Genomic DNA, 9,645 nt, shown 5'->3' with positions numbered 1-9,645 from the left:
AGCCAAAAAATATCATATAGGGATCTATCATCCTTATGTTATATGGAATATGTTAATAACTTATCAGCTGATAACTCAATTTATTGGCAGTAAAGAATTAGAAATCTCCTAACTTGCAAATGGACTTATTATCCAGTTATTGGAATCATTTATTTTTCTGAAGGAACATATGCCAAAAAAGCTTTACTAAGGTTTATCTGAATGTAAATTATAACTTGCTACTCTTTCACTTAGAGGCACTTTGTTTAATTCAATATATTCAGATAGAAATTTGGAAAAGTAAATAATGTTAATTTGATTACGCCTTGGTCAATACAATATGTTTGATAAAATGCTTTAATCACATTTTGTTTTAATTAAGCTTCTTTTTTTAATTTTTAATTTTTGTGGGTACATAGTAGGTGTATATATTTATGGGATACATAAATTTTGATACAGGCATGTAATGCATAATAATCACATTATGGAAAATGGAGTACGCACCGCTCAAGCGTTTATCCTTTGTGTTACAGTCTAATTATATTCTTTTTGTTATTTTAAAGTGTACAATTAAATTATTATTGACTATAGTCACCCTGTTGTGCTAGTTCTTATTCATTTTTTCTGCTTTTTAATACCTGTTAAACTTCATATTTTGAGATAATTATAGATTCACATGCAGTTGTAAGAAACAATACAGGGAGATCTTGTGTACTCTTTATTTGGTTTCCCCCTCTCATCACATGTTCTTTGTACGTTTTCTTTTTTGAGACAGGGTCTCGCTTTGTCACCCAGGCTGGAGTGCGGTGGAAGCGATTCAAGCGATCTCGGCTCACTGGAACTTCCACTTCCCGAATTCAAGCAATTCTCGAGCCTCAGCCTCTCGGGTAGCTGGGATTACAGGCACTCGCCACCATGCCTGGCTCATTTTTCTATTTTTAGTAGAGACAGAGTTTTGCCATGTTGGCCAACCTAATCTCGAACTCCCAACCTCAGGTGATCCGCCTGCCTCGGCCTCCCAAAGTGCTGGGATTACAGGCAGGAGCCACCATGCCCAGCCTATACATTTTCATCAATACTTCAAAGCCGTAGACTTGGCTCTTTCAATAAAAGGAAAACGCCCTCCACGCAATCTAACTGGCAAAGCCAATATCAGGGCCAAATCAGCAGCAATATCAGACTTCATTGCATTCAGAAAGAGGCTGACTTTTTATAATTGTATCTTCACATGTATTTTACGGATATTATTAAAATACTGAGATAGAAACTACTGAATATATTTTGCAAACTAGATTACTTGTTTCTGCAGCCAAGATTAAAATGATGTAGAATTCATATAATTATTTTGTATGTCTTTCAGCTATTATAAAAACAAGACCACAATAATACATTGTTTCTCAATAGTTATGTGGTATAATGCAATGTAATGTGCAATGAGATGGTAATTTTTTTATGAAATGAGACCTATTATGATAACATGAATGACCTTCCTCTGGTAAGTGAGTTGTATATATGAATCAAGTTTGTTTTTCATCCTTTTGGAATGAGCAAATAAGAATTAATGTGAAATTAGAAATTTTCTCTCTTTTTTTTCTCCTTTTATAGCTATGTTGCTGGAAGAGGTAAATAGAATATTTTTTTTAATTTTTAAAATTTTTTTTAACTTCTATTTTAAGTTCAGGAGTACATGTGCAGGTTTGCTACATAGGTAAACTTGTGTCACGGGGGTTTGTTGTACAAATTATTAAGCTTAGTACCCATTTTCTATTAATTTTCTTAGATACAGTAGTCTTCAATAATAAATTTAGACTTTTCCTCTGAATTAAGGAAAAAGGCACGTATACTAAAAACTCACTAGCCCGGCAGCCAACACATAGTATTATTTATTGTTAACAGGAGGCACAAATTATTAAACATTTTATAAGGTAAAATCTTAAATTTGTTAAAAGTAAATTTTAGCTATCTTATTGAATAATGAACATGAACTTAAATTATAATTTTTTTACCTCATATATCTTGAAAAAAATGCTAATCTTGGAAAGCATTCTACTGATAGTTGCAAGAATCAGCTTCCTGAACCTATTCTACTTGGACAGTTCAAAGGTTCTTTTCATTTCCCTTGATAAAATGTCCTGGGAATGGGGGAAAGAGTAACTCTATGGGAAAAAAACCCGCCAAACACCACCTCAGCCAGGCGATCAAGGCTAACATCAGCAGTGATAAGTCATGTTGACAGTGTGTACCCTGGATATGAAGTGAAGAAAATGGCACTTTACCTCTGAGATTTTTCTCCCAAAACCTAGAAGTCTAGTCTAATCATGAGAAAAACATCAGATGAATTCCAATTGAGGGACAATTCTACAAAATACTTGGCCAGTATCCCTCAAAATTGTAAAGGTCATTAAAAGCAAAAAAGTCTGAGAAAGTGTCATAGCCGAGAGTAGAACTCATAAGGAGATATGAGCACAGTATGCTGAATAGGACACTGGCATAGAAAAAAGATATTAGGTAAAAAATAAGAGAAATAATATGGCCCTTAGTTAATAATAACATCATTATTGAAACATTAATTGCTTTATTTATTATGACATATACCATAATATTGTAAGATATTACTAATAGGGGAAGCTAAGTGTGCAGTAGATGGGAATTCTATCTTTGTCAATCTTTGTAATCTATCATTGTTCTAAAATTTTAAAATTTAATTCAAAAAATAGTCCTAAGGATAAGTATCTTGAATAAATAAAGTAAAAAAAAAATAGTTCAAGTATGTTTTTTAACATGTTGTTTTTAATTCTCAGCGTTTTCTGATGAGATCCTCTTTGCTTTGCCTTCATAGGACTCTACTTTCAGAGCAGTAGTTTCCTTGGTAACAGACCAAAGATAAAGAGTCAAAGTAATTAAACAGAAAAGATTATTATTCTTTCCATATCATTCTATCCCGTATCTGACTCCAGAACATTCCAACATGGGAAAGATATGCTGTTTATAGGACCAAATTCATAGAAGACAGGAAAACCAGGAAAGTCTTAAGTGTTTCAATTAATTATTAAGAACATTTTCCTAAAACTAATACTTTGGCATATCACTTTATTTGGCACTCTGAAGGTTTTACGGCCCAGCTGCATACACGATAGTAAGATTCAGGACGGGTGAGGTATGTGTCTTTCTCATGTAGAGTAGGTGAAGGGGCTCCATACACACCTGTGAGTTCTCAGGTGGATCTACTTAAGAAAAAGAATCTATATGATTGAGAGTTTCCTTAAAACTCTCTTTGCACAAGTCCTCCCTTGGAAATTCTTCCTGTACCTGATGGGCACCTAGTTTGCAGACCACTGGAGTGATGAATTACGGTGTCTAAGCTGGACAAGAAGGGAAGTGAGAACAGAGGGGGATGACCGACTGAGAAAAGCAGTGGGCACTGGTTTGGAGGGTCCCGTGAAGGTGGAGAAATACCTGGAGAAGTAGGAAAAGAAAAGAGAGAACAAGAGCAAGAAGAAGGGAAGTGAGATTTCTTTAAAAAGAAATGGAAAAAAAGCACAAGAAAAGGCAAGACTGGAGTGTGCGTGCTGTTGCGGGCAGGACAGTACCAGGACCAGCAGCATTTTCAGGCAGGCCTGTCTTCTCACACATCTTCATGGCAACCGCTGCTGCCCGTGCTCAAGCCCGTCTTCTTCACAACTGTGTCTCACAAACCCAGAACAGTTCCTGGCACAAGGGAGGTGCACAATAAATATTTGTCAAATACATGAAAGTATTTATGACATTTAAACTGCAAGCACTGTTCAGGGAAAATTTTCTCTACCTACCTGCCTACATATCAAAGCAAGAAGTAGAAATCCTATTGCTACTGGCTCTTTTTTATGGCACCATTTCCCAAAACACTATCATTACAGGTACTTGGCTTGGAAATATCTCCTTGAGCTCCTTTGAAAAACGTTTCTAACATATGAAAAAAATAGTTCAATATGCAACAGTAAGTCTGTTGAGTCTGCTGTTCTTTCCTGTCTCCCTCCTGCAGTGTCTGTGGAAGTGTCATGCTTTCCTATTCTACACACATAATACTCTGCTAATATTTACGGTACTGAAAGAATCAGGATCCATTTCTGTTTTCTTCTTTCATCGACTTGAGAGCACATTTGCTCAAGATGCACATTTTCCCAGGCTACCAATTGTTAATTCATTTTCACCTGAGTGTCCAGGGAGCAGCTGCCCACACTCCAACTGTCCACCTGACAGTCAGTGCCATTTTACATACCACACTTCTGATGAGGATCTCTTCAAGTAAAACTGCAAAATAAGGCAAAGAATATAGCAGATGAGTTTGGCTCAGAACTATCTCAATAACAATCTTCTATTTTCTTCAAGATCATCAATACTAGTATGGTTAAATTACATTGCTGGGTTTTTAACTCTTTTTCCACAAGAGAAAGCATATTTTAGTCATGCTGAAAGCTGTAAGTAGACTTTCCCAGTATATTTGAGAGTTAAGCTGAGGAACGGGTGACAACGCTTTTGCCAGACAATAGAAGTTCCCAGTGCCAGACATTTTGGGCTCCAATATCTCAAACCTATTTAGCTCTTCTCCACTCCACTCCATATTTCTTATTAATTCCTTCAAAGTTAGTTTTCTGTCCTAACACCCCAAGTTGCCCTTTTGCTGTTATTAAATTGTAAACCACGTCAAGGAAAACTGATCTTTGAGAAGTACCTAAGTGGCACATTATGAACTGCAAATCTCCCACAGAGCAATTTAAAATGATGAATATCCTTTTCAAACATCCTCTTCAAAATTGCACATGGACCTGAGCCAGTCACAAGACAGAGCTGTGGAGGATGCATGAAGCTCCCCGTCTGCTCTTCACGTTGCTCATCATCATTGATTTATAACCCGCAGTGCGTCATCTGGCCACACAGACATTGCTGGGGCTCGTACCCCATGAAAAGATGCATCCGTGGCATTAACGTTTTTCTCCTACCTGCACCCTGATGTGACTCACTGCTATTCCAAGAGCATTTCCACCAACTATTCTGAAAAGGAAAAAAAAAAAAAATACAAAACAAGAAACCTGTGGTATATTTTAGACTTTGAAGAAATAAAGCTCTTTAGAGATAACTAGACTTCTGCTTTCTTTAAAGCAGCTTTGATATGTCTTCTCTCCCTTCAAACACAGCAGCATGAGTAAATCCACTCATTCCTGCTTCAAGTCTCATAAACAGAATCACTTTTTTTTTTCCTGGAGTGTGTACCATTCACTGCCTGGGTGAGACATACAGATATTTCCTTTCAAGCAAGCCGTGAGAGGGCACTGTATGTTGCAGGAGATAAAAATGAAGGCCACAGGCTGGACGCAGTGGCTCAGGCATGTAATCCCAGCACTTTGGGAGGCCAAGTCGGGATAACTGCTTGAGTCCAGGAGTTTGAGACCAGCCTGGGCAACATAGTGAGACCCTCTCTTTACCAAAAATTAAAAAATTAGCCATGTATGGTGGTGCATGCCTGTAGTCCCAACATCTAGGGAGGCTGAGGCAAGAGGATTGCCTGAGCCCAGGAGATTGAGGCTGCAGTGACCTATGATCACGCCACTGCACTCCAGCCTAGGCAATAAAACAAGATCCTGTCTCAAAAACAAAACAAAACAAAACAAAACAACAACAACAACAACAGGAAGGCTGCAGATTCCTATAAGTAACCTAAAGGCACAACTAATGCTAGTGTAACTTCTGAGCAGAACCTCAATGGAGCAGGTATGATGCCTGTCTTCTTCGGCCCACTTTAGCCTGGTCCCATCTCCTGGAGGAGCAGAAGGATAAAGGAAATTGTGCAAGCTCGTACTCTGCAGCGGGTGCAAGGCAGGCTGGGAATGGGGCTGTTTGGTGCTGGTGTCCACCTCATTAGAACAGCCACCATGCTGGCCCCGCTGCTCCCCAACCCTCTTCACACAGGGCAGCCCGCCGGGATCTTCCTTTTTGGAAAAGTTCCATAACGCATTCCCTTAGAATGTCTCCACTCTCCCCCTGCCCAATGCCCAATTCTTCTGCCCTCTAATTGGCTCATTCCCTAAGATCAGACTTCTGAGAGTTCGCATTTGAGGGTAAACTCATACAATCTGCTTGGGTGCTAATGGCTAGTGCACAGAGAAACATCCCTGGCTCTTCTTTCCCTTCAGAGAATAGAGCACATCGTAAACAGGGACCTCTTACAAAACATTAATTTTCCAGTCCAGAGGAGTCTCCTGCTGGGAATTTCAAGTAAGATGAGAAAGGGACATCTTGGAAAAGGTGGATCAGCGACTTTTGAGTGACTCTATTTGACAGCTATTTACTGGGTCCTAGTCAAAACATCACTGCAATCCTTGGAATCTTTTGGTCACAAAAACAAAAATAGATTTTTGCCGGGTTACCTCAGATAATAGGGGAGCTATGGTAAGGATACACATCAAAATAAGAGCAACTGGAATTTCAGGGGAACACATGAATAGCCAGGGTTATTCAACTTTATAGAAACTGAAATGTAGTTTAGAAATTGGAAAAGAGTTCAGGATTCAAGGCAGTTCTAGTGAACAGGTTAGCATGGAGTCCCCTGAAAAGAGGGGTTCATTCATTCCCTTCCCTTCATGTTCCTCTTGGCTTCAACTTGCCTGCCGCTATCAGCCAACCACCACTCCCTCTCCTCTGCATGTATTTTGATTTCTGCTAGCTCATAACTTCTGCTTATTCATAACTTCGGCTCACTCATAATTTTAACCTACACATCTCTTCTCCTTTCTTTTTGTTTCTGGGTGTACGTTTTTTGCTTCTGTTATGGATTCTAATTGACCCATTCTAATATTCCAGTTCAAAAGCCCTAGATGGAGAAGTTACCTGGATCAGTTAATCAGCATTCTTCTTGTTGAAGTACAGCCTTTATATCAGGCCTCAGCCAAAGTATTCTTAGTTGTGAGCAATAAAAACTGTTTTGGCTGGTTTAAACAATAAAAAAAAGGAATTTATTGAAAGGATTGAAGAGATGCTCAGAAAATGAACAGAGTTATTTTCTCAGAGTTCCTTTACAGAACACAGGTCTCTGATATTGTGGCTGATGGAATAAGAGGCTTGCTTGAAAGAAAAGAGAGTGAGTATGAGAGAGAAGATAAAGTTTGGAAAGGCAACATCAAAAGGAAGCTGAGATGAAGGAATAAAGGAAAGTGAGAGACAAGTTAGTCCAGGGAGTAACCGCGGTAGAACATTTAAAAGGTTTCCTGATAACATAGAAGAAAATTAGTAAAAGTACTTCTGAAGGTTGCTTTCAGAGCATGGCTGCAAGGAAGGAAAGATGGAGCTAGTATTTTTGAGCACTTGCCAGATAGCAGACAACTGTTTGGAACTCTTGTGTGCGCATGTGTGTGTGTGTGTGCGTGTGCATGCGTGTGCACATGTATTTAGCACTCAACAACCATTTAATAAAGCAGACACTATTTTCATTTTATAGATCAGGAAAATGAAGCTGAGAGATTAAGTGATTGGCTTAATTCACACAGAGAGTAAATGATAGCATCAGAATGTAATGACTCTCCATCTGATTCCAAATTCCACACCATTTTTTCACAACTCATTTCTCCCTGAATAAGACTGAAGGAGAGGAGAATAATCATTGTGTTCCCTAAAAGTTATGTCTCCAAACCTTGCCTGTAAATTCCCAGGAATTTGAGTGGTGCCTTTCCTATCTATGAAGACATCCTATGTAAGTAAATTTGTCAAGTAAAATGTTCTAGATATCTTATATGTGAAATTTTTTAAAATAAAGAGAACAAAAGCTTTGTTTCCCATATCAAGCTAGCTTCCCAAATTCTTCACTGTACTTGGAGGCTGATATTGTTTGACTGTGTCCCCACCCAAATCTGACCTTGAATTGTAAAATCCCCAAGTGTCAAGGCCAGGTGGAGATAATTCAGTCATGAAGGTGGTTTCCCCCATACTGTTCTCTGGTAGTGAATAAGTTTCATAAGATCTGATGGTTTTATAAATGGGAGTTCCCCTGCACAAGCTCTCTCTTGCTTGCCACCATGTAAGACGTGACTTTGCACCTCCTTGCCTTCCACCATGATTGTGAGGCTTCCCCAGCCATGTGGAACTGTGAGTCAATTAAGCCTCTTTCCTTTATAAATTACCAAGTCTTGGGTATGTCTTTATTAGCAACATGAGAACAGACTAATACAGAGGCAATAAAGGAGTTTTGTACCAGATCAAACAGAGGATATTATCAAGGCACCCTACCCTAAGCCAAAAAGATAAGGAGAAAGAAGAATTACAGAACCACTGAGTTTACAAAGTAAGACCACAAAACACATTTACATGTTTTCCCTGTGTCATATTTAAGTGGCCAGTATTTTTTTTTTTTTTTTTGAGAATTGCAAAGTGGCCCCGTTGACTCTGGCAGCTATCCAAAAGCCTAAAATCACTAGAGTTTACCCAGTGTCACCCTGAGGAGGTAGGACACCCTCACACAAAAGCAGAGGGGTTGGGCAATCACTGATACTAACTGTAGTGGGTTGAATGGTGCCTCCCCCAAAACATATGTACATCTAGAATCTGTCAATGTGACCTTATTTGGAAAAAACAGTCTGTGCAGATGTAATTTAATTGAGAATCTGAAGATAAGATCATTCTGGATTATGGTGGGCCCTAAATCCAATGAAAATGTCCTTAGGAAAGAAGGGAAGAAGAAACACATCAGGGAGATTATTTGAAGTCAGAAGCAGGGACTGCAGCAATGCATCTACCTACAAGCCAAGGAACACCAAAGATTTCTGAGTGCTGAGAAAAAGGCATGCCCAGTAGTCCCCCTTTTATCTGAGATTTCACTTTCCACAGTTTCAGGTAACAGGTCTGTGATCTGAAAATATTCAATGGAAAATCCCAGAAATAAACAATTCATAAGTTTTAAGTCACTACCATTCTGAGTCTGTAATGAAATCTCGCACTGTCCTGCTTCATCCCGCTCGAAATATGAATCATCTTTGTCCAGTATGGATACCTCCTGTGGATATAATGGTGTATGCACAGTGTCTAAGCTCCCCACCCATTAGCCACTTAGTAGCCATCTTGGTTATCAAATTGACTGTCATGGAATCACACTGTTTGTCTTCAAGAAAAGTTTATTTGACTTTGTAATGGCCTCAAAATACAAGAGTAGTGATACTGGCAAGTCGGTTATGCCAAAGAAAAACTGTAAATTGCTTCCTTTGAGTAAAAAGGTGAAAGTTCTTAATAAGGAAAGAAAAACACACAGGCTGAGGTTGCTTAGATCTACAGTAAGAAGGAATCTTCTATTTGTGAAATTGTGAAGAAGGGAAAAGAAAGTTGTGCAGTTTTGCTGTCACACTTCAAATTGCAAAAGTTACAGCCACAGCATGGGATGAGAGCTTAGTTAAGATGAAAAGGGCATTAAGCTTGTGGGTAGAAGACATGAACAGAAATGTGTTCGGATGAACAGAACTGGGCTCACTACTATCTGTGGTTCTGGGCTTCTAATGGGGACCTTGGAACACATCCCCCATGAACAAGGCAGGGACTTCTGTGTTGGATTCTCTTAGAGCTTCCAGAAGGAATCAACCAACAATTTCATTTCTGGACTCCAGATCTGAGAGAGAATACATTTCTGTTGTTTTAAGCCACCTAGTTTCT

The sequence above is a fragment of the Nomascus leucogenys genome, chromosome 9 (genome assembly GCF_006542625.1).
Source record: "Nomascus leucogenys isolate Asia chromosome 9, Asia_NLE_v1, whole genome shotgun sequence".
Lineage (NCBI taxonomy): Eukaryota > Metazoa > Chordata > Mammalia > Primates > Hylobatidae > Nomascus > Nomascus leucogenys.
The sequence above is the reverse complement of the archived record's forward strand: the minus strand, read 5'-3'. Positions refer to the sequence as shown.